This window comes from Colletes latitarsis, chromosome 4 (assembly GCF_051014445.1).
Source record: "Colletes latitarsis isolate SP2378_abdomen chromosome 4, iyColLati1, whole genome shotgun sequence".
NCBI classification, from domain to species: domain Eukaryota; kingdom Metazoa; phylum Arthropoda; class Insecta; order Hymenoptera; family Colletidae; genus Colletes; species Colletes latitarsis.
This window is the reverse complement of record NC_135137.1, coordinates 4352883-4372671: the sequence shown is the minus strand read 5'-3', so window position 1 is coordinate 4372671 and position 19789 is coordinate 4352883.

Here is a 19789-nt window from a genome sequence, read left to right as displayed (position 1 = left end):
AAATATTAATCGCAACCAGGATTAATTGACTGTTTCGTTGTGGTGCCGCGTCACAACGTGTTCCAAACCAGAAAAAGGCCAGGATCTGGCCAACAAGTATGCGAAAAATGCGAAAGTACGAGCCAGATGAGGGCAAATACCAGAACTAACCGAGGCATAACCTGCGTTATCCTCTAAAATATTAATCGGAACCAGGTTTAACTGACTGTTTCAGTGTGGTACCACATTACTGCCATGTCAAAGCCTGAAAAAGCCCAGGATCTGGCCAACTAGGATGCGAAAAATGCGAAAGTACGAGCCAGATGGGGGCAAATCTCAGACCTAACCGAGACATAACCTGCGCTATCCCCTAAAATATTAATCGCAACCAGGTTTAATTTACAGTTTCGGTGTGGTACCGTATTACTACGTGATCCAAACCAGAAAAAGGCCAGGATCTGGCCAACAAGTATGCGAAAAATGCGAAAGTACGAGCCAGATGAGGGCAAATACCAGAACTAACCGAGGCATAACCTGCGCTATCCCCTAAAATATTAATCGCAACCAGGTTTAATTTACAGTTTCGGTGTGGTACCGTATTACTACGTGATCCAAGCCAGAAAAAGGCCAGGATCTGACCAACAAGTATGCGAAAAATGCGAAAGTACGAGCCAGATGAGGGCAAATACCAGACCTAACCGAGACATAACCTGCGTTATCCTCTAAAATATTAATCGGAACCAGGTTTAATTGACTGTTTCAGTGTGGTACCACATTACTGCCATGTCAAAGCCTGAAAAAGCCCAGGATCTGGCCAACAAGGATGCGAAAAATGCGAAAGTACGAGCCAGATGAGGGCAAATCCCAGACCTAACCGAGACATAACCTGCGCTATCCTCTAAAATATTAATCGTAACCAGGATTAATTGACTGTTCAAGTGTGGTACCACATTACTGCCATGTCAAAGCCCGAAAAAGCCCACGATCTGGCCAACAAGTATGCGAAAAATGCGAAAGTATGAGCCAGATTAGGGCAAATACCAGACCTAACCGAGACATAACATGCGCTATCCTCTAAAATATTAATCGGAACCCGGTTTAATTGACTGTTTCAGTGTGGTACCACATTATTGCCATGTCAATGCCCGAAAAAGCCCACGATCTGGCCAACAAGTATGCGAAAAATGCGAAAGTACGAGCCAGTTGAGGGCAAATACCAGACCTAACCCAGACATAACCGGCGTTATCCCCTAAAATACTAATCGGAACCAGCTTTTATTGACTGTTTCAGTGTGGTACCACATTGCGACGTGATCCAAACCAGAAAAAGCCCAGGATCTGGCCAACTAGTATGCGAGAAATGCGAAAGTACGAGCCAGATGAGGGCAAATCCCAGACCTAACCGAGACATAACCTGCGCTATCCTCTAAAATATTAATCGCAACCAGGTTTAATTTACTGTTTCGGTGTGGTACCGTATTACTACGTGATGCAAACCAGAAAAAGGCCAGGATCTGGCCAACAAGTATGCGAAAAATGCGAAAGTACGAGCCAGATGAGGGCAAATACCAGACCTAACCCAGACATATCCGGCGTTATCCTCTAAAATATTAATCGCAACCAGGATTAATTGACTGTTTCGTTGTGGTGCCGCGTCACAACGTGATCCAAATCAGAAAAAGGCCAGGATCTGGCCAACAAGTATGCGAAAAATGCGAAAGTACGAGCCAGATGAGGGCAAATACCAGAACTAACCGAGGCATAACCTGCGTTATCCTCTAAAACATTAATCGGAACCAGGTTTAATTGACTGTTTCAGTGTGGTATCACATTACTGCCATGTCAAAGCCTGAAAAAGCCCAGGATCTGGCCAACAAGGATGCGAAAAATGCGAAAGTACGAGCCAGATGGGGGCAAATCCCAGACCTAACCGAGACATAACCTGCGCTATCACCTAAAATATTAATCGCAACCAGGTTTAATTTACAGTTTCGGTGTGGTACCGTATTACTACGTGATCCAAACCAGAAAAAGGTCAGGATCTGGCCAACAAGTATGCGAAAAATGCGAAAGTACGAGCCAGATGAGGGCAAATACCAGAACTAACCGAGGCATAACCTGCGCTATCCCCTAAAATATTAATCGCAACCAGGTTTAATTTACAGTTTCGGTGTGGTACCGTATTACTACGTGATCCAAACCAGAAAAAGGCCAGGATCTGACCAACAAGTATGCGAAAAATGCGAAAGTACGAGCCAGATGAGGGCAAATACCAGACCTAACCGAGACATAACCTGCGCTATCCTCTAAAATATTAATCGTAACCAGGATTAATTGACTGTTCAAGTGTGGTACCACATTACTGCCATGTCAAAGCCCGAAAAAGCCCACGATCTGGCCAACAAGTATGCGAAAAATGCGAAAGTATGAGCCAGATGAGGGCAAATCCCAGACCTAACCGAGACATAACCTGCGCTATCCTCTAAGATATTAATCGGAACCAGGTTTAATTTACTGTTTCGGTGTGGTACCGTATTACTACGTGATCCAAACCAGAAAAAGGCCAGGATCTGACCAACAAGTATGCCAAAAATGCGAAAGTACGAGCCAGATGAGGGCAAATACGAGACCTAACCCAGACATAACCGGCGTTATCCCCTAAAATACTAATCGGAACCAGCTTTTATTGACTGTATCAGTGTGGTACCACATTACTACGTGATACAAACCAGAAAAAGCCCAGGATCTGGCCAACTAGTATGCGAGAAATGCGAAAGTACGAGCCAGATGTAGGCAAATACCAGACCTAACCGAGACATAACCGGCGTTATCCTCTAAAATATTAACCGCAACCAGGATTAATTGACTGTTTGGGTGTGGTGCCGCGTTACAACGTGATCCAAAACAGAATAAGGCCAGGATCTGGCCAACAAGTATGCGAAAAATGCGAAAGTACGAGCCAGATGAGGGCAAATACCAGACCTAACCCAGACATAACCGGCGTTATCCCCTAAAATACTAATCGGAACCAGCTTTTATTGACTGTTTCAGTGTGGTACCACATTACGACGCGATCCATACCAGAAAAAGCCCAGGATCTGGCCAACTAGTATGCGAGAAATGCGAAAGTACGAGCCAGATGAGGGCAAATCCCAGACCTAACCGAGACATAACCTGCGCTATCCCCTAAAATATTAATCGCAACCAGGTTTAATTTACTGTTTCGGTGTGGTACCGTATTACTACGTGATCCAAACCAGAAAAGGGCCAGGATCTGACCAACAAGTATGCGAGAAATGCGAAAGTACGAGCCAGGTGAGGGCAAATACCAGACCTAACCGAGACATAATCTGCGCTATCTTCTGAAATATTAATCGGAACCAGGATTAATTGACTGTTCAAGTGTGGTACCACATTACTGCCATGTCAAAGCCCGAAAAAGCCCACGATCTGGCCAACAAGTATGCGAAAAATGCGAAAGTATGAGCCAGATGAGGGCAAATCCCAGACCTAACCCAGACATAACCGGCGTTATCCCCTAAAATACTAATCGGAACCAGCTTTTATTGACTGTATCAGTGTGGTACCACATTACTACGTGATACAAACCAGAAAAAGCCCAGGATCTGGCCAACGAGTATGCGAGAAATGCGAAAGTACGAGCCAGATGTGGGCAAATCCCAGACCTAACCGAGACATAACCTGCGCTATCCTCTAAAAATATTAATCGCAACCAGGATTAATTGACTGTTTCAGTGTGGTACCACATTACTGCCATGTCAAAGCCCGAAAAAGCCCACGATCTGGCCAACAAGTATGCGAAAAATGCGAAAGTATGAGCCAGATGAGGGCAAATACCAGACCTAACCGAGACATAACATGCGCTATCCTCTAAAATATTAATCGGAACCAGGTTTAATTGACTGTTTCAGTGTGGTACCACATTATTGCCATGTCAATGCCCGAAAAAGCCCACGATCTGGCCAACAAGTATGCGAAAAATGCGAAAGTACGAGCCAGATGAGGGCAAATACCAGACCTAACCCAGACATAACCGGCGTTATCCCCTAAAATACTAATCGGAACCAGCTTTTATTGACTGTATCAGTGTGGTACCACATTACTACGTGATACAAACCAGAAAAAGCCCAGGATCTGGCCAACGAGTATGCGAGAAATGCGAAAGTACGAGCCAGATGAGGGCAAATACCAGACCTAACCGAGACATAACCTGCGCTATCCTCTAAAATATTAATCGTAACCAGGATTAATTGACTGTTCAAGTGTGGTACCACATTACTGCCATGTCAAAGCCCGAAAAAGCCCACGATCTGGCCAACAAGTATGCGAAAAATGCGAAAGTACGAGCCAGATGAGGGCAAATACCAGACCTAACCCAGACATAACCGGCGTTATCCCCTAAAATACTAATCGGAACCAGCTTTTATTGACTGTTTCAGTGTGGTACCACATTACGACGCGATCCATACCAGAAAAAGCCCAGGATCTGGCCAACTAGTATGCGAGAAATGCGAAAGTACGAGCCAGATGAGGGCAAATCCCAGACCTAACCGAGACATAACCTGCGCTATCCCCTAAAATATTAATCGCAACCAGGTTTAATTTACTGTTTCGGTGTGGTACCGTATTACTACGTGATCCAAACCAGAAAAGGGCCAGGATCTGACCAACAAGTATGCGAGAAATGCGAAAGTACGAGCCAGATGAGGGCAAATACCAGACCTAACCGAGACATAATCTGCGCTATCTTCTGAAATATTAATCGGAACCAGGATTAATTGACTGTTCAAGTGTGGTACCACATTACTGCCATGTCAAAGCCCGAAAAAGCCCACGATCTGGCCAACAAGTATGCGAAAAATGCGAAAGTATGAGCCAGATGAGGGCAAATCCCAGACCTAACCCAGACATAACCGGCGTTATCCCCTAAAATACTAATCGGAACCAGCTTTTATTGACTGTATCAGTGTGGTACCACATTACTACGTGATACAAACCAGAAAAAGCCCAGGATCTGGCCAACGAGTATGCGAGAAATGCGAAAGTACGAGCCAGATGTGGGCAAATCCCAGACCTAACCGAGACATAACCTGCGCTATCCTCTAAAAATATTAATCGCAACCAGGATTAATTGACTGTTTCAGTGTGGTACCACATTACTGCCATGTCAAAGCCCGAAAAAGCCCACGATCTGGCCAACATGTATGCGAAAAATGCGAAAGTATGAGCCAGATGAGGGCAAATACCAGACCTAACCGAGACATAACATGCGCTATCCTCTAAAATATTAATCGGAACCAGGTTTAATTGACTGTTTCAGTGTGGTACCACATTATTGCCATGTCAATGCCCGAAAAAGCCCACGATCTGGCCAACAAGTATGCGAAAAATGCGAAAGTACGAGCCAGATGAGGGCAAATACCAGACCTAACCCAGACATAACCGGCGTTATCCCCTAAAATACTAATCGGAACCAGCTGTTATTGACTGTTTCAGTGTGGTACCACATTGCGACGTGATCCAAACCAGAAAAAGCCCAGGATCTGGCCAACTAGTATGCGAGAAATGCGAAAGTACGAGCCAGATGAGGGCAAATCCCAGACCTAACCGAGACATAACCTGCGCTATCCTCTAAAATATTAATCGCAACCTGGTTTAATTTACTGTTTCGGTGTGGTACCGTATTACTACGTGATGCAAACCAGAAAAAGGCCAGGATCTGGCCAACAAGTATGCGAAAAATGCGAAAGTACGAGCCAGATGAGGGCAAATACCAGACCTAGCCCAGACATAACCGGCGTTATCCCCTAAAATACTAATCGGAACCAGCTTTTATTGACTGTTTCAGTGTGGTACCACATTACGACGTGATCCAAACCAGAAAAAGCCCAGGATCTGGCCAACTAGTATGCGAGAAATGCGAAAGTACGAGCCAGATGAGGGCAAATCCCAGACCTAACCGAGACATAACCTGCGCTATCCTCTAAAATATTAATCGCAACCAGGGTTAATTTACTGTTTCGGTGTGGTACCGTATTACTACGTGATGCAAACCAGAAAAAGGCCAGGATCTGGTCAACAACTATGCGAAAAATGCGAAAGTTCGAGCCAGATGAGGGCAAATACCAGACCTAACCCAGACATAACCGGCGTTATCCTCTAAAATATTAATCGCAACCAGGATTAATTGACTGTTTGGGTGTGGTGCCGCGTTACAACGTGATCCAAACCAGAAAAAGGCCAGGATTTGGCCAACAAGTATGCGAAAAATGCGAAAGTACGAGCCAGATGAGGGCAAATACCAGACCTAGCCCAGACATAACCGGCGTTATCCCCTAAAATACTAATCGGAACCAGCTTTTATTGACTGTTTCAGTGTGGTACCACATTACGACGTGATCCAAACCAGAAAAAGCCCAGGATCTGGCCAACTAGTATGCGAGAAATGCGAAAGTACGAGCCAGATGAGGGCAAATCCCAGACCTAACCGAGGCATAACCTGCGCTATCCCCTAAAATATTAATCGCAACCAGGTTTAATTTACTGTTTCGGTGTGGTACCGTATTACTACGAGATCCAAACCAGAGAAAGGCCAGGATCAGGCCAACAAGTATGCGAAAAATGCGAAAGTACGAGCCAGATGAGGGCAAATACCAGACCTAACCCAGACATAACCGGCGTTATCCTCTAAAATATTAATCGCAACCAGGATTAATTGACTGTTTCGTTGTGGTGCCGCGTCACAACGTGATCCAAACCAGAAAAAGGCCAGGATCTGGCCAACAAGTATGCGAAAAATGCGAAAGTACGAGCCAGATGAGGGCAAATACCAGAACTAACCGAGGCATAACCTGCGTTATCCTCTAAAATATTAATCGGAACCAGGTTTAATTGACTGTTTCAGTGTGGTACCACATTACTGCCATGTCAAAGCCTGAAAAAGCCCAGGATCTGGCCAACAAGGATGCGAGAAATGCGAAAGTACGAGCCAGATGGAGGCAAATCTCAGACCTAACCGAGACATAACCTGCGCTATCCCCTAAAATATTAATCGCAACCAGGTTTAATTTACAGTTTCGGTGTGGTACCGTATTACTACGTGATCCAAACCAGAAAAAGGCCAGGATCTGGCCAACAAGTATGCGAAAAATGCGAAAGTACGAGCCAGATGAGGGCAAATACCAGAACTAACCGAGGCATAACCTGCGCTATCCCCTAAAATATTAATCGCAACCAGGTTTAATTTACAGTTTCGGTGTGGTACCGTATTACTACGTGATCCAAGCCAGAAAAAGGCCAGGATCTGACCAACAAGTATGCGAAAAATGCGAAAGTACGAGCCAGATGAGGGCAAATACCAGACCTAACCGAGACATAACCTGCGTTATCCTCTAAAATATTAATCGGAACCAGGTTTAATTGACTGTTTCAGTGTGGTACCACATTACTGCCATGTCAAAGCCTGAAAAAGCCCAGGATCTGGCCAACAAGGATGCGAAAAATGCGAAAGTACGAGCCAGATGAGGGCAAATCCCAGACCTAACCGAGACATAACCTGCGCTATCCTCTAAAATATTAATCGCAACCGGGTTTAATTTACTGTTTCGGTGTGGTACCGTATTACTACGTGATCCAAACCAGAAAAAGGCCAGGATCTGGTTAACAACTATGCGAAAAATGCGAAAGTTCGAGCCAGATGAGGGCAAATACCAGACCTAACCCAGACATAACCGGCGTTATCCTCTAAAATATTAATCGCAACCAGGATTAATTGACTGTTTGGGTGTGGTGCCGCGTTACAACGTGATCCAAAACAGAATAAGGCCAGGATCTGGCCAACAAGTATGCGAAAAATGCGAAAGTACGAGCCAGATGAGGGCAAATACCAGACCTAACCCAGACATAACCGGCGTTATCCCCTAAAATACTAATCGGAACCAGCTTTTATTGACTGTTTCAGTGTGGTACCACATTACGACGCGATCCATACCAGAAAAAGCCCAGGATCTGGCCAACTAGTATGCGAGAAATGCGAAAGTACGAGCCAGATGAGGGCAAATCCCAGACCTAACCGAGACATAACCTGCGCTATCCCCTAAAATATTAATCGCAACCAGGTTTAATTTACTGTTTCGGTGTGGTACCGTATTACTACGTGATCCAAACCAGAAAAAGGCCAGGGTCTGACCAACAAGTATGCGAGAAATGCGAAAGTACGAGCCAGATGAGGGCAAATACCAGACCTAACCGAGACATAACATGCGCTATCCTCTAAAATATTAATCGGAACCAGGTTTAATTGACTGTTTCAGTGTGGTACCACATTATTGCCAAGTCAATGCCCGAAAAAGCCCACGATCTGGCCAACAAGTATGCGAAAAATGCGAAAGTACGAGCCAGTTGAGGGCAAATACCAGACCTAACCCAGACATAACCGGCGTTATCCCCTAAAATACTAATCGGAACCAGCTTTTATTGACTGTTTCAGTGTGGTACCACATTGCGACGTGATCCAAACCAGAAAAAGCCCAGGATCTGGCCAACTAGTATGCGTGAAATGCGAAAGTACGAGCCAGATGAGGGCAAATACCAGAACTAACCGAGGCATAACCTGCGTTATCCTCTAAAACATTAATCGGAACCAGGTTTAATTGACTGTTTCAGTGTGGTATCACATTACTGCCATGTCAAAGCCTGAAAAAGCCCAGGATCTGGCCAACAAGGATGCGAAAAATGCGAAAGTACGAGCCTGATGGGGGCAAATCCCAGACCTAACCGAGACATAACCTGCGCTATCCCCTAAAATATTAATCGCAACCAGGTTTAATTTACAGTTTCGGTGTGGTACCGTATTACTACGTGATCCAAACCAGAAAAAGGTCAGGATCTGGCCAACAAGTATGCGAAAAATGCGAAAGTACGAGCCAGATGAGGGCAAATACCAGAACTAACCGAGGCATAACCTGCGCTATCCCCTAAAATATTAATCGCAACCAGGTTTAATTTACAGTTTCGGTGTGGTACCGTATTACTACGTGATCCAAACCAGAAAAAGGCCAGGATCTGACCAACAAGTATGCGAAAAAAGCGAAAGTACGAGCCAGATGAGGGCAAATACCAGACCTAACCGAGACATAACCTGCGCTATCCTCTAAAATATTAATCGTAACCAGGATTAATTGACTGTTCAAGTGTGGTACCACATTACTGCCATGTCAAAGCCCGAAAAAGCCCACGATCTGGCCAACAAGTATGCGAAAAATGCGAAAGTATGAGCCAGATGAGGGCAAATCCCAGACCTAACCGAGACATAACCTGCGCTATCCTCTAAGATATTAATCGGAACCAGGTTTAATTTACTGTTTCGGTGTGGTACCGTATTACTACGTGATCCAAACCAGAAAAAGGCCAGGATCTGACCAACAAGTATGCCAAAAATGCGAAAGTACGAGCCAGATGAGGGCAAATACGAGACCTAACCCAGCCATAACCGGCGTTATCCCCTAAAATACTAATCGGAACCAGCTTTTATTGACTGTATCAGTGTGGTACCACATTACTACGTGATACAAACCAGAAAAAGCCCAGGATCTGGCCAACTAGTATGCGAGAAATGCGAAAGTACGAGCCAGATGTAGGCAAATCCCCGACCTAACCGAGACATAACCGTAGTTATCCTCTAAAATATTAATCGCAACCAGGATTAATTGACCGTTTTGGTGTGGTACCGCGTTGCTACGTGATCCAAACAAGGAAAAGGCCAGGATCTCGCCAACAAGTATGCGAAAAATGCGAAAGTATGAGCCAGATGGTTGGAAATACCAGAACTAACCCAGACATAACCGGCGTTATCCTCTAAAATATTAATCACAACCAGGTTTAAGTTACTGTTTCGGTGTGGTACCGTATTACTACGTGATACAAACCAGAAAAAGCCCAGGATCTGGCCAACTAGTATGCGAGAAATGCGAAAGTACGAGCCAGATGAGGGCAAATACCAGACCTAACCGAGACATAACCTGCGCTATCCTCTAAAATATTAATCGTAACCAGGATTAATTGACTGTTCAAGTGTGGTACCACATTACTGCCATGTCAAAGCCCGAAAAAGCCCACGATCTGGCCAACAAGTAAGCGAAAAATGCGAAAGTATGAGTCAGATGAGGGCAAATCCCAGACCTAACCGAGACATAACCTGCGCTATCCTCTAAGATATTGATCGCAACCAGGTTTAATTGACTGTTTCGGTGTGGAACCACATTACGACGGGATCCAAACCATAAAAAACCCGAGATCTGGCCAACAAGTAAGCGAAAAATGCGAAAGTACGAACCTGATGGGGGCAAATACCAAAACTAACCCAGACATAACCGGCGTTATCCCCTAAAATACTAATCGGAACCAACTTTTATTGATTGTTTCAGTGTGGTACCACATTACTACGTTATACAAACCAGAAAAAGCCCAGGATCTGGCCAACTAGTATGCGAGGAATGCGAAAGTACGAGCCAGATGTGGGCAAATCCCAGACCTTACCGAGACATAACCTGCGCTATCCTCTAAAAATATTAATCGCAACCAGGTTTAATTTACTGTTTCGGTGTGGTACCGTATTACTACGTGATCCAAACCACAAAAAGGCCAGGATCTGGCCAACAAGTATGCGAAAAATGCGAAAGTACGAGCCAGATGAGGGCAAATACCAGACCTAACCCAGACATAACCGGCGTTATCCTCTAAAATATTAATCGCAACCAGGATTAATTGACTGTTTCGTTGTGGTGCCGCGTTACAACGTGATCCAAACCAGAAAAAGGCCAGGATCTGGCCAAAAAGTATGCGAAAAATGCGAAAGTATGAGTCAGATGAGGGCAAATACCAGACCTAATCCAGACATAACCGGCGTTATCCCCTAAAATACTAATCGGAACCAGGTTTAATTTAATGTTTCGGTGTGGTACCGTATTACTACGTGATCCAAACCAGAAAAAGTCCAGGATCTGGCCAACTAGTATGCGAGAAATGCGAAAGTACGAGCCAGATGAGGGCAAATACCAGACCTAACCGAGACATAACCTGCGCTATCCTCTAAAATATTAATCGGAACCAGGATTAATTGACTGTTCAAGTGTGGTACCACATTACTGCCATGTCAAAGCCCGAAAAAGCCCACGATCTGGCCAACAAGTATGCGAAAAATGCGAAAGTATGAGCCAGATGAGGGCAAATCCCAGACCTACCCGAGACATAACCTGCGCTATCCTCTAAGATATTAATCGCAACCAGGTTTAATTTACTGTTTCGGTGTGGTACCGTATTACTACGTGATCCAAACCAGAAAAAGGCCAGGATCTGGCCAACAAGTATGCGAAAAGGGCGAAAGTACGAGCCAGATGAGGGCAAATACCAGACCTAACCGAGACATAACCTGCGCTATCCTCTAAAATATTAATCGGAACCAGGATTAATTGACTGTTCAAGTGTGGTACCACATTACTGCCATGTCAAAGCCCGAAAAAGCCCACGATCTGGCCAACAAGTATGCGAAAAATGCGAAAGTATGAGCCAGATGAGGGCAAATCCCAGACCTACCCGAGACATAACCTGCGCTATCCTCTAAGATATTAATCGCAACCAGGTTTAATTTACTGTTTCGGTGTGGTACCGTATTACTACGTGATCCAAACCAGAAAAAGGCCAGGATCTGGCCAACAAGTATGCGAAAAATGCGAAAGTACGAGCCAGATGAGGGCAAATACCAGAACTAACCGAGGCATAACCTGCGCTATCCCCTAAAATATTAATCGCAACCAGGTTTAATTTACAGTTTCGGTGTGGTACCGTATTACTACGTGATCCAAAACAGAAAAAGGCCAGGATCTGACCAACAAGTATGCGAAAAATGCGAAAGTACGAGCCAGATGAGGGCAAATACCAGACCTAACCGAGACATAACCTGCGCTATCCTCTAAAATATTAATCGGAACCAGGATTAATTGACTGTTCAAGTGTGGTACCACATTACTGCCATGTCAAAGCCCGAAAAAGCCCACGATCTGGCCAACAAGTATGCGAAAAATGCGAAAGTATGAGCCAGATGAGGGCAAATCCCAGACCTAACCGAGACATAACCTGCGCTATCCTCTAAGATATTAATCGCAACCAGGTCTAATTTACTGTTTCGGTGTGGTACCGTATTACTACGTGATCCAAACCAGAAAAAGGCCAGGATCTGACCAACAAGTATGCCAAAAATGCGAAAGTACGAGCCAGATGAGGGCAAATACGAGACCTAACCCAGACATAACTGGCGTTATCCCCTAAAATACTAATCGGAACCAGCTTTTATTGACTGTATCAGTGTGGTACCACATTACTACGTGATACAAACCAGAAAAAGCCCAGGATCTGGCCAACTAGTATGCGAGAAATGCGAAAGTACGAGCCAGATGTAGGCAAATCCCCGACCTAACCGAGACATAACCGTAGTTATCCTCTAAAATATTAATCGCAACCAGGATTAATTGACCGTTTTGGTGTGGTACCGCGTTGCTACGTGATCCAAACCAGGAAAAGGCCAGGATCTCGCCAACAAGTATGCGAAAAATGCGAAAGTATGAGCCAGATGGTTGGAAATACCAGAACTAACCCAGACATAACCGGCGTTATCCTCTAAAATATTAATCGCAACCAGGTTTAGTTGACTGTTTCGGTGTGGAACCACATTGCTACGGGATCCAAACCAGAAAAAACCCAGGATCTGGCCAAGAAGTATGCGTAAAACGCGAAAGTATGAGCCAGATGATTGCAAATACCAGAAATAACCCAGACATAACCTGCGTTATCCTCTAAAATACTAATCGGAACTAGGTTTAATTGACTGTTTCGGTGTGGAACCACATTACGACGGGATCCAAACCACAAAAAACCCGTGATCTGGCCAACAAGGATGCGAAAAATGCGAAAGTACGAGCCAGATGAGGGCAAATACCAGACCTAACCCAGCCATAACCGGCGTTATCCCCTAAAATACTAATCGGAACCAGCGTTTATTGACTGTATCAGTGTGGTACAACATTACTACGTGATACAAACCAGAAAAAGCCCAGGATCTGGCCAACAAGTATGCGAAAAATGCGAAAGTATGAGTCAGATGAGGGCAAATACCAGACCTAATCCAGACATAACCGGCGTTATCCCCTAAAATACTAATCGGAACCAGGTTTAATTTAATGTTTCGGTGTGGTACCGTATTACTACGTGATCCAAACCAGAAAAAGTCCAGGATCTGGCCAACTTGTATGCGAGAAATGCGAAAGTACGAGCCAGATGAGGGCAAATACCAGACCTAACCCAGACATAACCGGCGTTATCCTCTAAAATATTAATCGCAACCAGGATTAATTGACTGTTTCGTTGTGGTGCCGCGTTACAACGTGATCCAAACCAGAAAAAGGCCAGGATCTGGCCAACAAGTATGCGAAAAGTGCGAAAGTACGAGCCAGATGAGGGCAAATCCCAGACCTAACCGAGACATAACCGGCGTTATCCTCTAAAATATTAATCGCAACCAGTTTAATTGACGGTTTCGGTGTGGAACATCATTACTACGGGATCCAAATCAGAGAAAACCCAGGATCTGGCCAACTAGTATGCGAAAAATGCGAAAGTACGAGCCAGATGAGGGCAAATACCAGACCTAACCGAGACATAACCTGCGCTATCCTCTAAAATATTAATCGGAACCAGGATTAATTGACTGTTCAAGTGTGGTACCATATTACTGCCATGTCAAAGCCCGAAAAAGCCCACGATCTGGCCAACAAGTATGCGAAAAATGCGAAAGTATGAGCCAGATGAGGGCAAATCCCAGACCTACCCGAGACATAACCTGCGCTATCCTCTAAGATATTAATCGCAACCAGGTTTAATTTACTGTTTCGGTGTGGTACCGTATTACTACGTGATCCAAACCAGAAAAAGGCCAGGATCTGGCCAACAAGTATGCGAAAAATGCGAAAGTACGAGCCAGATGAGGGCAAATACCAGAACTAACCGATGCATAACCTGCGCTATCCCCTAAAATATTAATCGCAACCAGGTTTAATTTACAGTTTCGGTGTGGTACCGTATTACTACGTGATCCAAACCAGAAAAAGGCCAGGATCTGACCAACAAGTATGCGAAAAATGCGAAAGTACGAGCCAGATGAGGGCAAATACCAGACCTAACCGAGACATAACCTGCGCTATCCTCTAAAATATTAATCGGAACCAGGATTAATTGACTGTTCAAGTGTGGTACCACATTACTGCAATGTCAAAGCCCGAAAAAGCCCACGATCTGGCCAACAAGTATGCGAAAAATGCGAAAGTATGAGCCAGATGAGGGCAAATCCCAGACCTAACCGAGACATAACCTGCGCTATCCTCTAAGATATTAATCGCAACCAGGTCTAATTTACTCTTTCGGTGTGGTACCGTATTACTACGTGATCCAAACCAGAAAAAGGCCAGGATCTGACCAACAAGTATGCCAAAAATGCGAAAGTACGAGCCAGATGAGGGCAAATACGAGACCTAACCCAGACATAACCGGCGTTATCCCCTAAAATACTAATCGGAACCAGCGTTTATTGACTGTATCAGTGTGGTACAACATTACTACGTGATACAAACCAGAAAAAGCCCAGGATCTGGCCAACTAGTATGCGAGAAATGCGAAAGTACGAGCCAGATGTGGGCAAATCCCAGACCTAACCGAGACATAACCTGCGCTATCCTCTAAAAATATTAATCGCAACCAGGTTTAGTTTACTGTTTCGGTGTGGTACCGTATTACTACGTGATCCAAACCAGAGAAAGGCCAGGATCTGGCCAACAAGTATGCGAAAAATGCGAAAGTACGAGCCAGATGAAGGCAAATACCAGACCTAACCCAGACATAACCGGCGTTATCCTCTAAAATATTAATCGCAACCAGGATTAATTGACTGTTTCGTTGTGGTGCCGCGTTACAACGTGATCCAAACCAGAAAAAGGCCAGGATCTGGCCAACAAGTATGCGAAAAATGCGAAAGTGCGAGCCAGATGAGGGCAAATACCAGAACTAACCGAGGCATAACCTGCGTTATCCTGTAAAATATTAATCGGAACCAGGTTTAATTGACTGTTTCAGTGTGGTACCACATTACTGCCATGTCAAAGCCTGAAAAAGCCCAGGATCTGGCCAACAAGGATGCGAAAAATGCGAAAGTACGAGCCAGATGAGGGCAAATCCCAGACCTAACCGAGACATAACCTGCGCTATCCTCTAAAATATTAATCGCAACCAGGTTTAATTTACTGTTTCGGTGTGGTACCGTATTACTGCGTGATCCAAACCAGAAAAAGGCCAGGATCTGGTCAACAACTATGCGAAAAATGCGAAAGTTCGAGCCAGATGAGGGCAAATACCAGACCTAACCCAGACATGACCGGCGTTATCCTCTAAAATATTAATCGCAACCAGGTTTAATTTACTGTTTCGGTGTGGTACCGTATTACTACGTGATCCAAACCAGAAAAATGCCAGGATCTGGCCAACAAGTATGCGAAAAATGCGAAAGTTCGAGCCAGATCAGGGCAAATACGAGACCTAACCCAGACATAACCGGCGTTATCCCCTAAAATACTAATCGGAACCAGCTTTTATTGACTGTATCAGTGTGGTACCACATTACTACGTGATACAAACCAGAAAAAGCCCAGGATCCGGCCAACTAGTATGCGAGAAATGCGAAAGTACGAGCCAGATGTAGGCAAATCCCAGACCTAACCGAGACATAACCTGCGCTATCCTCTAAAAATATTAATCGCAACCAGGTTTAATTTACTGTTTCGGTGTGGTACCGTATTACTACGTGATCCAAACCACAAAAAGGCCAGGATCTGGCCAACAAGTATGCGAAAAATGCGAAAGTACGAGCCAGATGAGGGCAAATACCAGACCTAACCCAGACATAACCGGCGTTATCCTCTAAAATATTAATCGCAACCAGGATTAATTGACCGTTTTGGTGTGGTACCGCGTTGCTACGTGATCCAAACCAGGAAAAGGCCAGGATCTCGCAAACAAGTATGCGAAAAATGCGAAAGTATGAGCCAGATGGTTGGAAGTACCAGAACTAACCCAGACATAACCGGCGTTATCCTCTAAAATATTAATCGCAACCAGATTTAGTTGACTGTTTCGGTGTGGAACCACATTGCTGCGGGATCCAAACCAGAAAAAACCCAGGATCTGGCCAAGAAGTAAGCGAAAAATGCGAAAGTACGAACCTGATGGGGGCAAATACCAGAACTAACCCAGACATAACCGGCGTTATCCCCTAAAATACTAATCGGAAGCAGCTTTTATTGACTGTTTCAGTGTGGTACAACATTACTACGTGATACAAACCAGAAAAAGCCCAGGATCTGGCCAACTAGTATGCGAGAAATGCGAAAGTACGAGCCAGATGTGGGCAAATCCCAGACCTTACCGAGACATAACCTGCGCTATCCTCTAAAAATATTAATCGCAACCAGGTTTAATTTACTGTTTCGGTGTGGTACCGTATTACTACGTGATCGAAACCACAAAAAGGCCAGGATCTGGCCAACAAGTATGCGAAAAATGCGAAAGTACGAGCCAGATGAGGGCAAATACCAGACCTAACCCAGACATAACCGGCGTTATCCTCTAAAATATTAATCGCAACCGGGATTAATTGACTGTTTCGTTGTGGTGACGCGTTACAACGTGATCCAAACCAGAAAAAGGCCAGGATCTGGCCAGCAGGTAAGCGAAAAATGCGAAAGAACGAGCCAGATGGGGGCAAATACCAGACCTAACCCAGCCATAACCAGCGTTATCCTCTAAAATACTAATCGGAGCCTGCTTCTATAGACTGTTTCAGTGTGGTACCACAGTACTACGTGATCCAAACCAGGAAAAGGCCAGGATCTGGCCAACTAGTATGCGAAAAGTGCGAAAGTACGAGCCAGATGATTGCTAATACCAGACCTAACCCAGACATGACCGGCGTTATCCTCTAAAATATTAATCGCAACCAGGTTTAATTTACTGTTTCGGTGTGGTACCGTATTACTACGTGATCCAAACCAGAAAAATGCCAGGATCTGGCCAACAAGTATGCGAAAAATGCGAAAGTTCGAGCCAGATCAGGGCAAATACGAGACCTAACCCAGACATAACCGGCGTTATCCCCTAAAATACTAATCGGAACCAGCTTTTATTGACTGTATCAGTGTGGTACCACATTACTACGTGATACAAACCAGAAAAAGCCCAGGATCCGGCCAACTAGTATGCGAGAAATGCGAAAGTACGAGCCAGATGTAGGCAAATCCCAGACCTAACCGAGACATAACCTGCGCTATCCTCTAAAAATATTAATCGCAACCAGGTTTAATTTACTGTTTCGGTGTGGTACCGTATTACTACGTGATCCAAACCACAAAAAGGCCAGGATCTGGCCAACAAGTATGCGAAAAATGCGAAAGTACGAGCCAGATGAGGGCAAATACCAGACCTAACCCAGACATAACCGGCGTTATCCTCTAAAATATTAATCGCAACCAGGATTAATTGACCGTTTTGGTGTGGTACCGCGTTGCTACGTGATCCAAACCAGGAAAAGGCCAGGATCTCGCAAACAAGTATGCGAAAAATGCGAAAGTATGAGCCAGATGGTTGGAAGTACCAGAACTAACCCAGACATAACCGGCGTTATCCTCTAAGATATTAATCGCAACCAGGTTTAGTTGACTGTTTCGGTGTGGAACCACATTGCTGCGGGATCCAAACCAGAAAAAACCCAGGATCTGGCCAAGAAGTAAGCGAAAAATGCGAAAGTACGAACCTGATGGGGGCAAATACCAGACCTAACCCAGACATAACCGGCGTTATCCTCTAAAATATTAATCGCAACCGGGATTAATTGACTGTTTCGTTGTGGTGACGCGTTACAACGTGATCCAAACCAGAAAAAGGCCAGGATCTGGCCAACAAGTATGCGAAAAATGCGAAAGTACGGGCCAGATGAGGGCAAATACCAGACCTAACCCAGACATAACCGGCGTTATCCTCTAAAATATTAATCGCAACAAGGATTAGTTGACTGTTTGTGTGTGGTGCCGCGTTACAACGTGCTCCAAACCAGAAAAAGGCCAGGATCTGGCCAACAAGTATGCGAAAAATGCGAAAGTACAAGTCAGATGAGGGCAAATACCAGAACTAATCCAGACATAACCGGCGTTATCCCCTAAAATACTAATCGGAACCAGGTTTAATTTAATGTTTCGGTGTGGTACCGTATTACTACGTGATCCAAACCAGAAAAAGCCCAGGATCTGGCCAACTAGTATGCGAGAAATGCGAAAGTACGAGCCAGATGAGGGCAAATACCAGAACTAACCGAGACATAACCGGCGTTATCCCCTAAAATACTATCTGGAACCAGCTTTTATTGACAGTGTGATACCACATTACGACGTGATCCAAACCAGAAAAAGCCCAGGATCTGGCCAACAAGTATGCGAAAAGTGCGAAAGTACGAGCCAGATGAGGGCAAATCCCAGACCTAACCGAGACATAACCGGCGTTATCCTCTAAAATATTAATCGCAACCAGTTTAATTGACGGTTTCGGTGTGGAACATCATTACTACGGGATCCAAATCAGAGAAAACCCAGGATCTGGCCAACTAGTATGCGAAAAATGCGAAAGTACGAGCCAGATGAGGGCAAATACCAGACCTAACCGAGACATAACCTGCGCTATCCTCTAAAATATTAATCGGAACCAGGATTAATTGACTGTTCAAGTGTGGTACCACATTACTGCCATGTCAAAGCCCGAAAAAGCCCACGATCTGGCCAACAAGTATGCGAAAAATGCGAAAGTACGAGCCAGATGAGGGCAAATACCAGAACTAACCGAGGCATAACCTGCGCTATCCCCTAAAATATTAATCGCAACCAGGTTTAATTTACAGTTCCGGTGTGGTACCGTATTACTACGTGATCCAAACCAGAAAAAGGCCAGGATCTGACCAACAAGTATGCGAAAAATGCGAAAGTACGAGCCAGATGAGGGAAAATACCAGAACTAACCGAGACATAACCTGCGCTATCCTCTAAAATATTAGTCGGAACCAGGATTAATTGACTGTTCAAGTGTGGTACCACATTACTGCCATGTCAAAGCCCGAAAAAGCCCACGATCTGGCCAACAAGTATGCGAAAAATGCGAAAGTATGAGCCAGATGAGGGCAAATCCCAGACCTAACCGAGACATAACCTGCGCTATCCTCTAAGATATTAATCGCAACCAGGTTTAATTTACTGTTTCGGTGTGGTACCGTATTACTACGTGATCCAAACCAGAAAAAGGCCAGGATCTGACCAACAAGTATGCCAAAAATGCGAAAGTACGAGCCAGATGAGGGCAAATACGAGACCTAACCCAGACATAACCGGCGTTATCCCCTAAAATACTAATCGGAACCAACTTTTATTGACTGTATCAGTGTGGTACCACATTACTACGTGATACAAACCAGAAAAAGCCCAGGATCTGGCCAACTAGTATGCGAGAAATGCGAAAGTACGAGCCAGATGTGGGCAAATCCCAGACCTAACCGAGACATAACCTGCGCTATCCTCTAAAAATATTAATCGCAACCAGGTTTAATTTACTGTTTCGGTGTGGTACCGTATTACTACGTGATCCAAACAGAGAAAGG